We start from the raw sequence: 21,532 nt of genomic DNA, 5'->3' as shown, positions 1-21,532 counted from the left end.
TAACTTTAAAAAAACGTTTTAAGCATGCATGTATAAAGCATGCCTTTAGAAAGAAGGATATATCCACAATTTCTGCCGAACTGCAACAAGAACTACAATGTAAAATCCCAATTTTATGAGGCTGTGCTGCTTCTCAGTCCACAAAAGTATTGCTGTAACATCTAAGGTTTTGTTCATAATTTAACAAAACTCTCAAAGGTGCATAATAAAGTTCCACAACAAACCACACCAAATACTGGAAGTTTCCCTGTCAATTCTCTGAATGATTTAGCAAGACTGTAGCTGGTTTGATGAGTCATCTAGATGCGCATGGACGCTCAACATAAATTTAAAGAGATAGCAATGGCCTGCCAAGAAGTAGCGATTATATATATATATATATATATATAGATATATATATATATATAGAGAGAGAGAGAGAGAGAAAGTCAGAGCGAGACAGAGAGAGTGAGATGCACAGATAAAATGTGTGTGTGTTTGTGTATATGAATTAAAAAGGCAATTATGAATCGTCACATGCGACCAGCTTTTTTTCAAGCACTCAATTCCACAGGGTCCATTTTATTTTCCGAACATGGTATCTCTAATTCTTATCTGGCAAGTTACTCTTCTTGACAAAAATATGCTTATGGACTTTTAACAAAAAATACAAAAAGCGAATTATTAAAAAAAAATATGTCGTTTTGCTTTTCACATCGGTAAAAAATTCTCAAAAATACCCGTTTACGTAATTGCTATTTTTGTCCTACTCTAAAATTCCAATTTATTCTAGGCCAACCATCTTATCAGTATCATCTTATTTTTCCTAGATCATTTCAATTCTAACGTATATACCTAATAATGACTTTGAATTTCTGTCGCAAACATACAATAACATTTACATATATTAAAGACATTTTATAATATGCTAAACATTTTCAAAGGAAAATACGTTATATTATACATTCAAACTATGACTTTCAAACACAGTTGTAACTTTTCTCAAGAGAAAAACAAAAATGTATTTTCTGTAAGACAAAGTCCGTTAAAAACAAAAAAGAATCGTCTTTTTTTTCCAAAAACAAAACAAATAAAACGCATTTTTTCCGTCTACTTGTTTTGACAATATACGAATTTTCGTTCTGTTCATCATAAAAGTACAGCGACCTTGATTTTTGACAATGTAAACAATTCGTTCAGAGAGATATTTCGATCCTATTTTCAACAACACACTGAACATTTTTGTGAGGGTATTTGCGTGTGCCTGCATATTTAAAAATATATTAAAACAATTAAATTATTTTTTAGATGCTTTTGAAAAGTTCAAGTCAAAACAACGTTTCCTTTGTCCAAATTTTGTGTGTGTATAGTTATAAAACAAATGTTCTTTTATGAATGAATTATGTTTGTTTTGAATCGACTCGTCCTTACAACTGTTTTCTTTTGTTTTTTTATTCTTTTCTGTATACTTTTTCCGTTGGGTCTATATGTGTGTGCGTTTTTCTATTTTTCTTAATTCTTTTTTTTCATCTCGTCTAGTATTTTTTTACCATGTTATATTTAATAGACATTAAAACGTTGTGTTTTTCCGTGGTAACCGAAGTGTGTTTTCCATACCCACCTTTGTATTAGTATCCTGGTCACGGCATCAAATTAAACGTATGTTATGTTGTATTATAAAGTTTTCTTGAGTGTTCATATTACTGAGATAGTGTTCATATAAGCGAGATAGACAGATATATAGATATAGATAGAGGGATACAGTTCTGACAGTTCCGGGAGGGATTCTATAATATTGACACATATGTTTCTTAACACATATTTTTGAGATGAATATTTTCAGTCTTTTATCATAATGAATAAACATTCATTATTTCTTGGTACTGAGAGGGAGACACATTCTAAAGATATTAGATACATATTCTTAGATGAGTTTATACACAAGTTCTTATAAATACACATGAGTGAAACAAAAGTCGTATAATACAAATTCACAATACCTTTGTCTGTTAAAAAACATAACACGAAGACGACAGTTACAAAAATATGATGATGTTCGTTTATTTTATTTCGACATGTCAATGGTTTTGCATCAAGGAATTCAAAGTCTCTACATGATTTCCTTCTTCTCACCTTCGCTTCCAATGCGGATGTCAGCTCTATCTGTCCGGCCCTGTCCTGGCCTCTGACTGACTCTCTCTGACCCACTGACTGACTGACTTACTCTAAAGCTCTAACTATATTGAGAACATGACGTCATCGTATGACCAAACAACGTGTATACCGATTTCGTGTCCAAGCATGCATCGCTCGTCATATGTTTACAAATACCGATTTCTCTAACCTAATTTTGTTAACCCACTTTACAAATATGTTTAAAAATTTCTATTGTTCGGATCTAGATAACCTAATTTTTAATTTCATTTCATTTCATTAACACAGCTGCGTCATCACACTCTTTTTTCAATAACATTACTTACAACGCATTCCTTTTCAATAACATCTCTGTATAATTATTTTAACTTATGATCGGAATTCTCAATCTAAATCTGACTCCCCATGTTCGAATCCTCGGCTATCCTATCTCATATTTACTCATTTACAAGAACAGGCGACTGTTCCTTAACATAATGACCAAAAACATATTCCATTAAGTTTAATAATCAGGTAAAATTTATAAACACTAAAATCCCTGAAGGATCAGATCATACAATCAATATATACTCAGTTGGATTATTACACACATTGAGATGATTTAAAATTTTTAATGGATTTTTCAGAGAATTTTTGTTGATATTTCCTTTTTAAGGACAACTACGTGGTCATCGACAGGAATGCAGTCATATAGTACATGGTCCTCAGATCCATAAATTCTTGGAAGGAAACTGTGTTCACGTAAATACAGTTTATTTTAAGAAACAGAGAAGGTTGGGAAAATTTATTTAAACTATTATTGAGAACGAGAAATTGCGAAAACCTTTGCTTCGGAATTTTTTAAAGAAAGATTAATATTTTTATTTGGACCATTTGGACAACTATTCTAATCACAGGTGTTATTCTAATAACGTTTCAACATATGTAGACTCTAACATTTTTCAAATGACGCTTGTTTAATGTTCTATTTTCATTCGCGAGTTCGCCTAGAATGTTTGGGGACTTGAAAAAGCTGGATGTAACACTAGTCAGAAAGTTTGTGTAAATAACATTCAATGTAAGCATAATAGGCTAAACAAGCGAAAGGATAAAAAAATCTAATTTTAAATTATGGTAAAAGACAAGTATATATTATAAAAAAAATGCTCATTATGAAATCGTAGATAATCTCTCCTAACCAAATTAAAATTTATAAACTTTTTCCCCACCAATGTATGGGCGAGCATTAAAAATAAGCTTTTCATAACAGAATAGTAAGAATCAGGACCAAAATCAAACATTTACCAGGTTGAGAAACTATACAATTTCACTGGACTTAAACGGAAAAGAGAAACCGGGTTAAAAATTTATATTATACTTTGCTTCTAGCCAAAAAATATTAATTATAGTAAGAAATGACATGTTTGTATATATAAAAGATGAGATACAGTATATGTTAAAATATTTTTAATGAACCCAGTATAACCAGTTTACAATATCGACCTTGGTAGTATATCTATTAAAAGAAAATTGATCAATAATCTCCTAAACAGACCCTCCACACATCTGTATATATATATATATATATATATATATATATATATATATATATATATATATATATATATATATGCATATATATGTATATATATACATATATATATATACATATATATATATATATATATATATATATATATATGTGGGTGTGTGCTTGTACTTTGCGCAAAAGGGATGTATATATATATACATATATATATTTACATTTTTGTATTTGTTTATAATTATTAATTCATATATACATAGTGAATCATATATACACATGTACACTCATATATATACATATATATGCATATAATATATATATATATATGTATACATATATATATACATATATATATATATATTTGTTTCCATGTAGGAATATACCTATGCATATATGTTAATATATGTGTATATGTGTATATATGTAATAAAAAATATGCATATATGTAATTATTAAATAATTACATATATGCATAAGTTTTTATCCGTGTGTAATAAAAATATGAATAACATATACACAAACTCAATCAAAAACACGCATGCACACACATATATAATCGTATATATATATATATATATATATATATATATATATATATATATATATATATATAAGCCTCTTTATTGATGCCAATGTCGTTATTGATTAAGAAAGAGATGCAAACATACATGAATTCATAGAGGTTAGATTTAATTTATGAACGGATTCTTACATTAAGAAATGTGTTGCGTAATTCCAACATGGTGGATACGATAATTTTTTGTTTATTTCTTTTTTTTTACTGACTGATTACGTCGTTGTTTCTGCTTTCTTTTGTCTCTTATGAAAGAGATTATCCTCAGCCTACGCAAATTGACATTTTGTGAAGGCCGAACAAAATTCAGTCAATCAAAACATTTTATATCGAGATTGGCTTCCGAATATCTTTGTTTTTACAAAGTTAGGCATGTGTGTATGATCAGATATTTATATGTAAAAAATATCAAGCCATGAATAAATATAATTATAAGGCTTTAAAGATCCAAGTATTAAATATATTTTGTTTGCTGATTTTTTTTAAATCCAAATGAGATAAAATATGTTTGGAGGTCTTCATATATATATATATATATATATATATATATATGTACTTAATTCAGACTTTTGTGATTTTTTTTCTAAATACTTATCAGGCAGAAAGTAACGAATATTTCAGAATTTTCAGTTTCGTTTTAATATTTGAAAGGTCCAGAGGAATTTATATGGTTTAATCTGTGGAGCTTTGAATATTTCAGATTTGCAACGTCAAGATTATCGTTAACCTAATCTCTAAATGAACACCATTTAACGAGTTTTGATTAAATTTTAATAATGGATTTTGCGATTAGGTTGTTCATTCAATCTTATTTCTCGCAAAGGAAATAAAGGTATATATATATATATATATATATATATATATATATATATATATATATATATATGTGTGTGTGTATATATACATATATATATATATATAAATATATATATATATATATAGTCATCCACATAGAGCACTGTTTCGCTGTTTCACAGCTCATCAGTGCGGTTAGACAAGCGACTATCACATGCCAGGATCGAAACCCGACCGCCAATATGACAGTCAGCGCTTCTAACCATAGCGTTATTCGCCTGCTGCTATGCGGGCAGTGAATTAACAATGTTTTCACATCATTGGGGATGTATTTATATACTAGCAGAGAGACCCAACGTTGCCAAAGCATGAATAATGATCAACGCATATTTCACACTTCTATATTTTATTATCATCGAAATCTATGAATTCGCCTGTTTCAAGTGAATCGATTGCTTGGTTATTCTAGTTGGGGGCCCATCGCTGTGCAGCGAGGGTAATCTTCTTGTGCCCCCCCACAATAACTTATCTACAATACATTGGAGTCTGCATTACACAAAAGATAACTTTTTGTGGATTTCATAGAAAAAAAAAACATGTATAATGGCTCTAAAGAAATTTAAAAATGAACCAGCCAAGTATCATGGTGCTCTGACTAGAAACATTACTCCTGAATACGAGTTCGTCATATCAAAATTCTTATTGTTGATTTTATATGTCCGTCCTTTCGTTTTCTGTGCTAATTAATCTTCGTAAATGAACGTGGGCAGGTAAAGCTGTTTAAGGTGTTAACTTTGGTCAAAACCGCCTATTCTTTCTTCCACCGAATAATTTGGAGTATCGATACGTATCAAAGATATTCCGATACAGAACCTATCTCAGATAACTTCTATCACCTAAAGTACCGTCGTGGGTATTCTCATAAAAATCGATCTATCTGTTATAAATTTAATAGGAAACAAAAGCACAGGAACATAGACACAGTTACTTGTACATAATAGTATATATATATATATATATATATATATATATATATATATATATAGAGAGAGAGAGAGAGAGAGAGAGAGAGAGATATGTTATTTATTTGCTTTTGCGATACGTTTTGAATGAATTCAATTGTTTATATTCATACGAAAGTGCATTTTTACGAAAGTGCGAGTTTTAAATAAGTTTCCTTTCCATCTATTTAGGGAGCGGCATTTATATTGATTGGAAAATATAATAATCCACTGACACATGTTCCGTCGTCTACGACTAATCAGTGTGGCCGAATCTAGTGAGATTCGAAATCGGGGCCCCACGGAAAGAAGCCTAAACTTCTACCACTAGATCATCTCGCCGATTGCTTTGGATATATCCAAAGTTAATTAGATGTTATTTATTTGTTTTTGTTTTTCTTTTTGCGATACGCCTTGAATTAATTCAATTATTATATATATGGGTTCCCGATTTCAAGTCTTGCTATATTCAGCCACAACGAAACAAGTATCAGTGGATAAATATATTTAAACAAGGCCGATAGCTATAGTGGCCTGCTCTCGTGTAATGAATGAATGCGTGAATGTAGGATTGACATGAAATTCTTAAAGATAAACTAAAATGATCGAAAAATAGGCTGAAATTACTTAAATAAATAAAAAGTAAATGACTTAGAATGACTTTAATGAATTTAAGGATGGATGGAATGAGCTTAAGAATGACTTGAATGCTTTAAAAATAACTGGAATCCTTCAAAATCAACTTGAATGATCTGGAGAATTAATGAAATAGCTTTGAAACTTACTGGTTGTAAAGTGGGGGATAATTTTACATAAAATTAATAGAGAAAGGTGATACCCCACTTGATATCACAATAAGTACAGCATGTAGTAAGAACAGATACTGCACTTTGATATTGGCCAAAATGCCAAGAAAAGGGTATTTATTTGCTCCCCTACCGAGCAAATTAGGCACAAACCCGGTTTTTAATGTGAGGAGCGAAGGAGAAATGGGTACCAACTCCCCGGGGAGTAGAGGAGCTGGATAGTGACAATTGGTATCAAACGTTGCCCCTACATTAACCAAGGTCTTATATGTGAGGCTGCCCTCACATATGGTCTTTGCTTGCAGTATCTGCCGGATAAGATACTACACTTCGATCTTGGCCAAAAGGCCAAGAAAAACTTAAGCTAAGAACAGCATCTATTTACAACATACCTTTGATCTTAACCAAAAAGGCCAAGCACAAACGTGTTATGGACAGACCGATTACAGACCGACGGAGTGACATATAGTGTCGCTTGCACACGACTAAAAACAATACATATGCCGTCCCATATTTGAGCTACGAAATTGGTAGGAGGGAAAAAAATTCTCAACTGACAATTAGGTAAAAATGAACTTTCGTACATTAATTAAATTATTCAAAACGTGTCGCAAAAACAAAAACAAATAAAGAACATTCACGTAAATTGCGATAGATCAAATGCAGTCAGCGAGGTGGTCCACTGGTACAGGTTTAGGCTTCTTACCATGGCGTCCCGAAGTCGAATCTCGCTAGATTCAGCCACTCTTATCAGTCGTAGACGACCAAACACGTGTCAGTGGATAATTACATTTAAGATATATATATGTATATATATATATATATATATATATATATATATATATATATATATATATATATATATATATATATATATATATATATAATATGTGGATGGGGGGAACGATTCCAGCAGAATGCGCTTTTATGAGAAAACATGTGAAAATGAGAGCGTATTATGTTTTATTTACAGAAAGGTTAGATAAGATAAGTCGGTGTCAAAGCTGATAATTAGGGTCCGCTTTAGAAACTCATATCAAGCTTATCGCATCTAAACTTTCTGTAAACAGGGTGTCGCTAGAAAAGCTGGACATTTGAAGGGCAGCTTAGATCATGAATAAAATGATTGCTATTTTTTGATTGGTGCTTTGTGTGTGTTGTAAAAAAAAATCGTTGTTTACAATTTCCCCGTTTTTCTAGCGGCCACCTTGTATATATATATATATATATATATATATATATATATATATATATATATATATATATATATATATATGTATATATATATATATATTCATTAAGATGGTTGATAATTTATAATCAAAATTAAAATTTTAAAATCGGTTTCGTAAGAAGGAACAGAACAAAACCAATAAATTGTACGATCGTTTCGGAAATGATCTTTTTATTGAGATGGACATTAAGTCATGGACAATAATTTTAACATATAATTATTTGAAACAAAGTCTCCTCATCAGCAAAAATATTGGGTGTTTTTTTTTGTACAGATACCAAATATAAACTCAGCATTTTTTAAGTAAAGCAGATGTATCTGGAAAATATTTAAATATAAAGGGAAATAGTTAGTTTTTGATGTTGATAAACGAAGTGAGATGAATTGAGGATAACAATTAAAATAAGATTATGAATTGGAATTAGGTTTAAATGTAATGTTATAATAAGATATTTTTTATATACCTGCAGTAGAACGAGCACTGTTCTTTCTTGTATTTTAATTACATTAGTGATTTTACTATCACATTAAAATATCCTCTGCTCTTTAGACTACTGTTCTAATCCCCTTTAAATATATATATATATATATATATATATATATATATATATATATATATATATATATATATATATATATATATTTATATACTATAAAAATTAAATATCTAAGCGCGCCAATGTTTCATCCTTTCGGGAATGATCAGTGGGGAGTGTCACCATTGACAAGCAGATTCGTTCAATGCATTGCACACCACAATGTATTATTAATAAGTCACCCCAAGGAAGTGTGTGAAGCTTCATCCCGATATGCTGCAGTGTGTCTTTGATTTGAGAAAACAATCAATATATTAAATTTAAAAATTGATTATTTCTATCGATTTCGATGACAATAAAATATTGGACGTGTGAAAAATTCGTAGATCCTAATTCACTACCGGACAAGATCAGTTAACCTTGCTAGTTTATCATAAAAACACAAAATATGTATGTTTTTTTTTACTAGACTGTAAATGAATGCTAGCTTTAAACGTCCTTTTTAAAATATAATTTTTACAAAACAACAATTATTGGCTAAGATATGACTTCTTTTTTTATCTAAAACACTTACGTAGACCGCCCTGTATACTTTAAGATATGTGAAATATATACGAAATGTGTATTGTGTGCTTGGTGGAGTTTAGCTAAATTAATTGAAATAAAATAAGTGAAAGAAAATTTACAAAAATATATGATTGAAATTCAGAGAAGCTACCAAGGAAAAACAAGTACTCGCTATTGTGTCTGGTGAAAGATCTAAGCAGTTAATAGAATATAAAAATATTACGTTATTTTATAAAAGAAGTCACGATTTTCGTTCAATTGCTTCCAAATAAGATGTTTTTTTTTTATTTCGCGGATTGCGTCAAAGAGATTAAATGTCAGATGTCTACGAGCGAGGACGCTATTTTTTTCCTATTCGTTTGTCAAAGTAGAGGATGTTGGTATTATATATATATATATATATATATATATATATATTTGTGTGTGTATGTGTGTGTACGTGTGTGTACGTGGGTATGTGTTTATATTAAAAAAGATTACTCATGTCCAGGTAACCTACATCTAACATTTCAAGCGTAAACACCCAAAGCTGGGGAAGGAGTTTGGTAGAATTTGCAAAGGTGAACTTTTTTAACTTTGACAGCGAAATACTGGTCCAAAAACTGATTAAAAAGAGTGTTTACTGTCTGAATATCCGTTATGTAAAATGTTAAATGTTCATACTCTTAACTGGCTGAATAGTTTGCTAGAGACCGTAAAGGTCTAATCTTTATGACTTCTACCTTTTGGGAGCGTAATTCTCAGTTAAACGCCTATTAAAAACCTTGCCTTATGTCTGCACAGACTTTTATGTAAAATGTTAAATGTTTAGACCAGAAATGGCTGAGTAATTTGGTAGAGACCGCAGAGATAAAATATTTTAAAACTTTGTCCCCAATTTTTACCTATTAACTTTTATTGTTACATATTCAAATTAAATTACAAAGTTGGATCCATGTCCACGTAACCTACATCTCAACGTTCAAGTGTTTAGATCCAAAATTGGCGGAGGAGTTTGGTAAAGTTTTCAAAGGTCAAATCGTTGAAATTTTACCCTTTGATAGCAAAAATTCTCGCCGAAAACAGATTAAAAATATTTTCCTAAATCCCAATACTCCTTATGTAAAATTTCGAGTCTGTAAACGGGAAATTGACAAAGTAGTTTTGTAGGGAAAATACAAACAGAGACACACACTGGCAATTTCACTTTCATAGATATACTATCAGTTAAGTCCGACTTTGCTCGGGGTCTATGTACTGTTCCTAAGTTGCCCTACGTGTGAATACACTTTATGTAAGATTTCAAATGTTAGACCGAAATTTGCCTGAGTAATTTCGTAGATACCGCATGAGTCAATTTTATTAATTTTGTCCCCGATTTTGACCCCTTAACATATATTTTTTGTTCCAAATCTACACACAAAGTTTTACTCATATCCAAGTTTCCTACATCTAAAATTTCAAGTCTGCAGACCCAAAATTGGCGGAAGAATTTGGTAGAATCTGTAAATGTCAACTCTTTCAATTTTGACATTCTGGCAGCGTAATTTTCGCACCCAAACTGATTAAAAAGCTTGCCGAATATCTGATTATCCGTTATATATAAATATCAAATGTTTAGACGCACAATTGGTTGAGTAGTGTGCTAGACAACGGAAAGATCAAATGTTTTCAACTTTGACCTATTGGCAACTCAAATTTTCGACCCAAACAAATCACAAAGCTTGTCATTTGTCTGAGTACGCTTTGTGTAAAATTTCAAAACTTTAGACCAGAAATTGGATGAATAGTTTGGTAGACACCGCAGCATTAATTTTTTTTAAAACTCTGACCTCAATTTTGACGCTTAACATTTATTTATTGGGGTTCCAATCAAATTACAATGTTTAATTCCTATCCAAGTTACCTACATTTAAAATTTCAAGTATTTAGACCAAAAATTGGTTGAGGAGTTTGGTAAAGTGTTCAACGGTCAAATTGTTTAACTGTGCCACCTTGACAGGCACATTTCTGGCCAAAATCCGACTTAAAAGAGTCTCCCAATTGTCAATACTCCTTATGTCAAATCTCGAGTCTCTAGACCGAAAAAAGGTAGGAAAATGTACACAGACAAACACAGACATGTTTAATCATATATATATATGTGTGTGTGTGTGTGTGTGTGTGTGTGTGTGTGTGTGGGTGTGTGTTTGTGTGTGTGTGTGTGTGTGTGTGATTGGACGATACCAACCAATGATATTTCTGATTTCGATACAATTATCGATTCCGTACGAAGTTCTCGATTCCAATTCCATTACTGATTCCGATTCCGACACTTTTTAAACCTCTATATATTCTAACTATAAATTAATTTTCTCGCGATCATTGTGAAAAATGAAAACACATGTTTAATGTGCAGATATTTTGTCAAGCAGAAATATGGGAGAGAGAGAGAGAGAGAGAGAGAGAGAGAGAGAGAGAAGGAAACTTATTTCTTGTTTGAGCTTCGTAAAATATGAATTTTACGAAACAAAAGGGATACGCTTGCAATTAAGAATAGCTTGCTATCGTAGCATCTGTGTATAGAATTTAAATATATACACACACACAAGATATATATATATATATATATTAAAAATGAATTACAGACAAAATAAAAAATATCAAAGTGTATAAATACAAGTTAATATGTATATAATTTTTACGAGAGCGTCACCATCAATGCATAAAGGCTAGTTTTAAATAAAGGTTAATAACTGCAAGGTAGTTGGTGTGATAACAGCTTACTGATAAGTAGGGCTATGACAACAGAATATTATGTTCATTGTTTTGACAGACACAGTTTATCAACGTAGAACCACATCACTCTATGTAAAAGAATATAAGATATTAACGGACACGCACTCGAGAGTCAAAACTAGGAAAAGAATATACTGTTCTCCTAGCCCTACTGATAAGGTTGTGGTGAAAGTAGGGAGGAATTTGGTTATTGAAGGGAGCGGCTCACAATCTAACTATACTAATAAAGAAGAATACACATCTATTCTGTCTTCATAATTAACTTGAATAATGATACCAGATCAAACTAACTGAAGATATTGTCTAACTCTAGAAATATTGACCAAACATTAATGTTATTGTTTTTATATTTTCTCTTTTTCAAACGCATACATATCATGCAAATTCAAAACCCCAAACAGTATATACTCTACAAAAAATCACACCAAACATCAGGAACAAATATTAATAAATATTAAGAACTTCCAGTTTGAAAACATTTTTCTAAATAACTGGGTCTGGCATTATAGGACCCAAAAATCGTTGATATGTCGTAAAACAAAACTAATCTGAAGTAAACCAAACAATATGATTACATAAAAGAAAATATGAAACGCATTGAACAATCACTTTTTTTTTAAATTACTGTATTCGATATTAAATAACTGGAAATGGGGTGATATGATGTAAAACAAGTCAACCAAACCTAATTATCTTAAACAAATGAATGGAGCCAAACTAAAAACAACATATGCATCTCGAAAGGATTGATATAACAATAGCATTGATAAATCCTAATACCCATTCATATTTATATTGTGTTATGTCAATAAATTGAACTGTTTAATACAATTCATTTTCTATGCTGATTAGGTCTATGTTGTTGTGACATTGGAAAATATATGTGAAACGTTTTATAAATTAACGATCCTATTGCGGCGTGAATAGATTCGTAAGCAAAGAAAAATAATCGTAGGAGAAGAATGATGAATTTTTATTGAGATAATAATTCATGGCATATTCGGCCATTTTCTATTTGAAAATATGTGAGCAGAAATCGTTGTAAGCGTGTTAATTAATAGCAAATGGCCGTTAAAGAATACGTATGTAACTATTTACTTACTTTCTTCAATAATATTGCTCTTATAATTTCCTTTTTTAATACGTTTCAAAAGACAGCAGGACGTCCCGAGAACATCAACCTGAAAGAACAATTGGAAATGACTTATGTACCATACATTACGACCATGTGATCCCTACAACCACTTGCCTTGAAAATGCTGCTATGAAATCTGACAGAGTTATATAGAATAAGTCAGAGAGAGGTGCAACCCTGGTTGAAGTGCGCGCCCCTAATGATGGAGGTGTGCACAGAGCTGAAAGGGAGAAACAGACGAAATATCAAGGTCTCGCGCATGATATAAAAGAAACTGGAATCTTAGGGAGATAGCTATCATACCATTTATTATAGGTGCTAAATAACTTATGAAGAAGAACCTGCAGTCCTACCTAACTAATATTTCTGGTTAACCAAATGCAAAAGAGATCCAGACAATTGCACATAAGGGAACAGCGAGAATACTAAAACGATCTCTCGGTTGGTTTCAATAAAAAGCAAAGCAATGTTGGCAGCTGATTTGCCTCCCCCATACCCAGAATTACAAACTTCAGAGGAAGATAATTAATATATATATATATATATATATATATATATATATATATATATATATATATATATATATATATATATATATATATATATATATATATATATAACCTGTATATCCCATGTAGTAGCAAATCCTGGGAACATGTTTACCAGAAAAACAGTTGGAAATAAGTCCTACACCATCCACTATGATTATGCAATTCCTACAACTACATACCTAGAAAATGTGGCTATTAAGCCTGACATAATGATATGGGACAAGAATGAGAAAGTAGCAACCCTCGTTGAAATAATCGTCCCTAATGATGCTGGTCTTAACAGAGCAGGGGGGGAGAAAATAACAAAATACCAATGACTTATGTACGGCATGAAAAGAAACTAGAATCTTTAGAAGGTATCAGTCATACCAGTCATTATACGAGCAACTGGGCTAATGAAAAGGGATTTCAAAAACTATTCGGCGAATATACCCGGTGAACCATGTGCAAAAGAAATACACACAATAGCACTTAAAGGAGTGGTAAGAATCTTAAAAAAGATCTCTCGGTTGGAGGAACTAAACTAATCTAAAATGTTTTGCATCCGGTAGAATGCCCCATCCAACCAGGAAAACACAATGATAAGAAAATTAATACATATATGTGTGCGTGTCTGTGTGTTTATGTGTGTGTTTATGTATGTACTCCAAGGATCACATAATACCCAAGCTCATGTAAAAGACGAAAGCCAAAGAGCAGATCATTATACAGAGAAATGGATGTAAAACAGTTTACCAGGCCCCTGAAAGGACTCTAATGTGATTAACCTTCTAATATATATTTAGGAACCCGGAGTAAGTAAGTTCAGGAAGAAATAAAAGCATTTTTCTCCATATCATACTACTCATCTTTACTGTTGTTCTAAGAACGTCTCGGTCGATGTAACCTTCGACTTTCTTCAGGTGTACTATGTGGAACGCGAACATCTTTCTATGGAACTCGGAAATCTGTATTGAGTGTAGAACGAAACTTTTATTTCATAATTAAGGCGGCATTTTCTTGTTCCGTCATTCTCTACCCCCTATAGCAATGGCCAACGACTCTTTATCTGAGAGTACGTCTTTCAAGCTCCTTGGCCTAACGTTCACAGGAAACATGAGTTGGAACAATTACATCGAGGGCATTGCCAGGGCCGCTGCAAGGAACGTGGGCTCTCTCTACCGTGTTAGAAAACTACTAGCACCCGAAAGTATCCTGTAAATCTATAAGGCAACCATTCGCCCATGTATGGAGTATTGCTGTCATATTTGGGCTGGTGCATCGGCTACTAGTCTCTCGCTCCTTGACAAGGTTCAAAAGAGAGTCGCAATCTGATAGGCCATGAACTGCCATCTAAGCTCCAGCCTCTGTCCCATCGACGAAACGTTGCATTCCTCTGCCTGTTCTACAAGTATTTTAATGATGAATGCTCTAACGAACTGCAAGCACGTGAAACCTCACGACGTGAACACCCTCGACAGACCTGACAGGCTGCAAAATCCCACCCCCACACTGTAGAGATCGCTAGATGTAAACAATCTTTCTACTACAGTAGTTTCTTCCCCAGAACCGTTAGACTTCAGAATTCCATTCCAGGTCCCGACTTTCCCAACTGTACTGACGTGAAGAAGTTCAAGTGCAACGTGAACCGACATCTTTCTGCTCAAATGTCTACATAGTACCCCAGTAGTTGTTGCCCATGATAGTAGCTCCCTACATCAAAGTGGCAATGCGCCTTGTTTGGGGTGAAAATGTAATTAAAAAAAAAACCAACATAGTCGGTTATGAAGTAATTCGCAATTGTATTCGTAGTTTTAAATGAGTATCAGGAGTTCGACAGCTAAAGAGGATCGGGCGTTACATTAGTCGAAACGTAATGAGCACAGTAGTGAATAATTTAAATGAAACAAACTATCAACCCTTATTTTATCCTTTTGTTTTAATTTGCGAAACACTAAGTTGTGTTGGTTGTTGCGTTTTTAATGCAGTCTAAGAACGGCATGCTGCCTAATATTTATTATTGCTGTCAAGCTATTATGAGTATTGGACTATAAAATGAATAGACAAACTTTTTTTTTTTTTTTTTTTTTACAAAGGCATCACCACATTATCAAGGCCCAGAGGCCACTCAAGGATAAGGGTTAAAGAGTGTACAGTAGAAATTGGTCAATATAGTAATCATTAGTAATGAAAATTTGGCAAATTTAATAACTTATATGGAACGGCTCATCAAGAACTTATTTACTTTAGACTTGAACACAACCATATTGTAGTCAGCCGGAAAGCAGGAAAACGGAAGACAATTCCACAGGCGTGCAGTTCTAAGAAAGAAGCTTTGTTCATGGAATCTACGTTTAGGTTTAGGCACAGATAAAGAGTGGGGGAAATTATTGATAGTGTTTACAGCTAGACGAGTGAATTTGAAATGTCATTAATTATTTAGACAACAATATGATACCTTTATAAGTGGGTCTTTTAAAAAACTACATGAATATTACGTTACAGAAAATCTGCGTCCGATTCTGTGGCTACAACTGCCGTTAATAAACTGGCATTACTGTGTTGCAACTGTATATGTAGTGTTTAGAAGGTAGTGTTTAATCGCCAGACTGGGTACATATAGAAAATTACAAATTATCAAACCTTTATTTTACGAACAGCATGTCTGTAATGTCACTGCATGTAACCTGTTCATTTCGTTTGCTGTTTTTTGGGTGTTTTTTGTTTTGTTTTTTTTTGTTTTATTTTTTGCTCTTTCACATATACGTCTCTCCGTTTATAAGAATGACCGCTCCCGAAATCGACACGCGATCGTGTCTTTCGGTCAACAAATACAGTGTCTGTGAAGTGCGACCCATTCCTCGAAGAAACTTCGACCACATCAACCATTAGTAAGGAGAGTGAAATTATTAGCATTGCCATCCCATGAAGGCGGACAAACGACGTCGACGCCACACCCAAACAACGCAGGCGTAATTAGAATCTGAAAAGAAGGACAAATAAATGAGACAACTCACTTTGAAAAGTATATAAATTCGGGTACAGTTTTGTATAACACTCAATTCGGATACACTTTTGTATAGCACGCAATACACTTAAGTAGGAATTGATTTAGTAGTTGATAGGATTAAAAAGATAGAGGTTCCGAAACACAATGATGCATATAAACGGTTAGAAGCGAAGAATCTTACTAAACATCTCGGAGACAGTTTTGGTTTTTGGCATAGTTAAACCCTACTATGACTGTTAGCAAGCTCATGTCAATATCGATTACGTTATGATTAATTGTTGATAATGTGTTCATGGCTGATATGATTGCCCTAAGGGCGTTACGTATAAGCAAAACAAACTTAAAGCACGAGAAATGACGTAACATTCTCGATCTAAAAGGCATAAACACCTCAATGATGTCTATCTCGATCGATAATGACAGCCATGGTTGGCGTAAGAGCAGTAGACACAAGGAAGCCTACGGCACTAGCAATTACATTAGCTTGTCTGAATTTTAACAAAGGTCACACTAAGTGCATGATAACTAGGGCTATGACAACAGCATATTCTTTTCATTGCTTTGACTCACGAGTATATATCCGACACAGTAAGACACAATTAATCAATCGAGAACCACCTGACTCTATATAAAAGCATATAAGATATTAACGGATACACATTCGAGAGTCAAAACAATGAAAAGAATATGCTGCTGTCTTAGCCCTAATGATAACTCATATGAGCAAATCAGAATATTCCCAAGGTGTATTAAGATTTGGGTGACGAACTGTTGAGGAACGAGGGAAACGAGATATTCGGTAGTCAAACGCCACGTTTTCAAGCTGAGAGACAGAAAAAGACAAGCACTTTGTATTGGGCCCAGTCTCGGTAGTATTAATTGTCGACAGTGAATTCGTGATTGCTATGGTTTGCGTAGAGGCATTATATATAAACGAGCCTAAATACGTAGCGATTAAGCTAGCTAGTTTGAATTTCGACAAACATCACACTAACTGCATGCTATGCCATATTTGTAAAAAAAGGGGGCGGAAGTAAAATAAAAAAGAAAGAGAACCTATCATAGATGACGTAACATTTTCGATCGGAGAGAAAACTAAGACTGTTAATCACTTCTTTCAGAAAAATAAAATAAAATAAAGATGTAAATAATTAGATAGAGTCTCTGTCCTGTGTATCTTCTTTTCAAACAAAACCATTATTTAAAACTCTCAGCGTACGTCTCCTTGGATGTATATTTTCTTGAAAATTATTTTATCTGTTATAGTAAAACAAACAAGCCGATCGAGATCTGCCAATTTAAAGAAACACATAGAGTGATACAAAGTACGTGTATACACACTACAATACACACACATACACACATACATACATACATACATACATACACACACAGACATATATATATATATATAAGTGAGAATGTGTGTGTGTCCGTGGACAACTCTCAATTTATATACCTAAACAATTATTGATCTACAACCTTACATTTTGGTATATAGAGTATTCAGACATGTAGAAGACTGTTTTATCAGTTTCATCCGGGAAAAGTGCTGCTAAAAGTATCAAAATTGAAAAAATGATAGCCGGTTTGAAAACACTTATTAAAGATCATGTCAAGTTGATGTCATGGTTATCACACTTTAACTACTGTCTTTAAGTTTTGTTTTCGATCCTCGCTCTAGTATTTTATTTTCACTTCCAAGAAATGTACTGATCAGAAAAGAAAAAAACACATAATATTCGCATGCACATGTATTAGTTAATCTGCTTTTTTTACTTTCTTAAAGGAATTTAACGTTACGATTAATACCGTGCACATCTGCTAGTGTGTATATATATATATATATATATATATATATATATATATATATATATATGCTTATTTTGTTATTGAAAAGGGTATACAATTATACGCGGCAGGTGCTACCATTCTTTATCGGACCAAAACCAACGATAATATCAACTAAAGAGTTGCTCGCTAATTTCACATTCCCACACACTAAAGCACAAAGTTGTAACGTACCGTGGATGCTCGTCCTGAGAAGTTAAATCACCGGTGGGGGCAACGGACTATAAAAATAAAAAAGCAACGATCTTAAGAGAGACGAGATAAGGTTCGAGATCTCATATGGGGACCAAAAAATAAATGTCGTTGTACCATATAAAAAGCGATACAGAGATATTCTCTGGGTTTTTTTTATCCACTTTTCAGCTTAGACCACAATGTGTGTCGAAATGCAAACGTTATAAAACGAATGCCTTTTACCGCAATGCAAAAGAAAAAAAAAAGATTTAATCAGGTTGGATAATAATTGGTAAAGAAATTACAGACTACCTCGGATGTAGTTCTAGTTGTGCAAGTATACGAACACTTTAACACATATAACATTTAATTAATTTCATAATTTTTTCACACATGAGCAATCAATAAAAACATTAGAAAGAACTTGTCCTGCCTTGATAGAGTTCAAAATAGATGCGTAGCCTCGTAGGAGATGTCCTTTTCTCTTCCCTGCAACCTCTATCTCACAGAAGAGATGTTGCGAGTTTGTCTCTGATATATCGTTACTTTCATGGAAAGTGTTCGACTGAACTTCAGTCTATGGTCCCTCTCCCCGCCTAAATTTCACAAGCAACACTCGTCTAGCTGAAAACACTATCAATAATTCCCCCACTCTTTATCTGTGCCTAAACTTAAACCTAGATTCCATGAACAAAGCTTCTTTCTTAGAACTGCACGCCTGTGGAATTATCTTCCGTTTTCCTGCTTTCCGGCTGACTACAATATGTTTGTGTTCAAGTCTAACGTAAATACGTTCTTGATGAGCCGTTCCATATAAGTTATAAAATTTACCGAATTTTCATTACTAATATTGTCCAATTTCTACTGTACACTCTTTAACCCTTATCCTTGAGTGACCTCTTGGCCTTGATAATGTGGTGATGCCTATGTAAAACAATTTAAAAAAAAAATAAAAATACGGTTACCTTTTATATTATACATGCAAGGGAGTTATCGTTTATATGTTCTTGTCTTTCTTTTTTGCATCGTCGCAGTTTTGTAAGGCGTCGCTGTTCAAGTGTGGGTCTCGTGCCTGGTTGTCCTCGATCATCTCGTCTATTTTAATTAGACGAAGAAAACTTCTCATACAAAGAAAAAACACAGATACTCTTAATACATTTGATGAGTTTTCTTCATAGTTTCTTAGATGGAATGAGTCTAGAATCATGTTTATTACGTTTATAGCATTGTTCATTATCCACATAGCTTACCTTTATATTTAACTAGATTTTGAACATAAGTGGATACTAGTTAGTGTAAGGCTCTATAGAAAACATATCAACTGATATCTGGATGTATAAATGCTTTTTGATTTCCGTCTGAAGTCAAGAAAGTTTCTATACACTGAGATATCCGCATGTCCAACAGCTAGCTGGAAAACAAATTTAAATACACGGACAACACACACATTTGCATTAGAATAGATATTCGTTAGTTAAAAGTTTGACCTTTAAGAGTTTATTTTTTTAATTTGAATTTTATCGGCGGGGGGGGCAATATATTTTGTTGTTAACGTCGAGTTACAATGGTGCAATAACGAAGTGGAATTTGGTTTCTAATTTTCCCGGAAATATATTCTGCAACCCATTTCTATTTTCAATGAAAGAAAGATATTCGCATACAAAAAAATGCATTATTTTTGTTTGGGATGAAAATTACTTCCAACCATTTGGATTGAGCCAATATTTTGATAAATCCGCATAGACAATTGATTTATATTTAAATTATTCGCAAAGTAAGATTGTATATATGAATAGTATATATCTGTATATCTAATTTTATTTAATAAATTTTCTTAAAATATTTTCCTGGCGACACTGACAATGTGTTTGCCGACTATAACGGAATTCTATAATGATATTGTTAAGAACGCATATAATCTTAATAATTATAAAGCTTTGTGGTACGTAGGGACGTTTTGAATGCTTGGAATTCTATAATGATATTGTTAAGAACGCATATAATCTTAATAATTATAAAGCTTTGTGGAACGTAGGGACGTTTTGAATGCTTGAATGCTTATATATATATATATATATTTATATATATATATATATATATATATATATATATATATATATATATACATACAGAGAGAGAGAGAGAGAGAGAGAGAGAGAGAGAGAGAGAGAGAGAGAGAAATCTGGGTGAACACGACAGAGTTATTCTTTTTAAAACTTTTTCGATATTTTTTCGATTTGCCGGGATGTCTTTTTAATTTCGGCAGGCATATTATATGTCTCCCAAAAGTCGTCGGCCATAGATTTCTCAAGCGCTTTCTATCGGTGCATCCGACTATCGGCAGGAACAATTGTTGTTTGATTATATATTTTTTAATTTTATTTTTTACTTTCGATTTTTCTTGTTTATAGTTTATTAATTTAGGTTCATGTTAGTTATTAAATACTGTTAGTATATTAATGTTAAATGAGATCCGGTTTAAAAAGAGCTATAGCTTTTTATTATAATATGGGTTCTAGTAATTTTAGTCGTCGTGTACAATTGTTAAGATATCGATTTTTAATATTTTTAGTAAAGATTTTTCTAATGTTGGACGACTGTTAGTTTTTATCGTGGGATGTTAGGGATTGTTTTATGGTGCTATTGTTAGCTAAATTATAGGTTAGCTGTCGGGAAAGTGTTGTTATTGTGCGGCATATGTATGCGTTGTATGAGTTTTTAGAGTGGGTTCAGAGGCATTCTTCGAAGGGGTAAATAAATTCATACGCTAAATTAGTTTGGTTTAGTGTGGTGTTAGTATTGTTATTGTTGTTACTTATTAAATTGGAAGTTTAAAATTTAGTATAATATATTATCAGTTTGATCTTTTTGTTTTGGCCCGTGGGTCTAGCGTATCTTTTAATT

Source organism: Euprymna scolopes, chromosome 34 (assembly GCF_053919585.1).
Source record: "Euprymna scolopes isolate OS-2025 chromosome 34, ASM5391958v1, whole genome shotgun sequence".
NCBI lineage: Eukaryota > Metazoa > Mollusca > Cephalopoda > Sepiida > Sepiolidae > Euprymna > Euprymna scolopes.
This window is presented reverse-complemented; position numbering follows the sequence as displayed.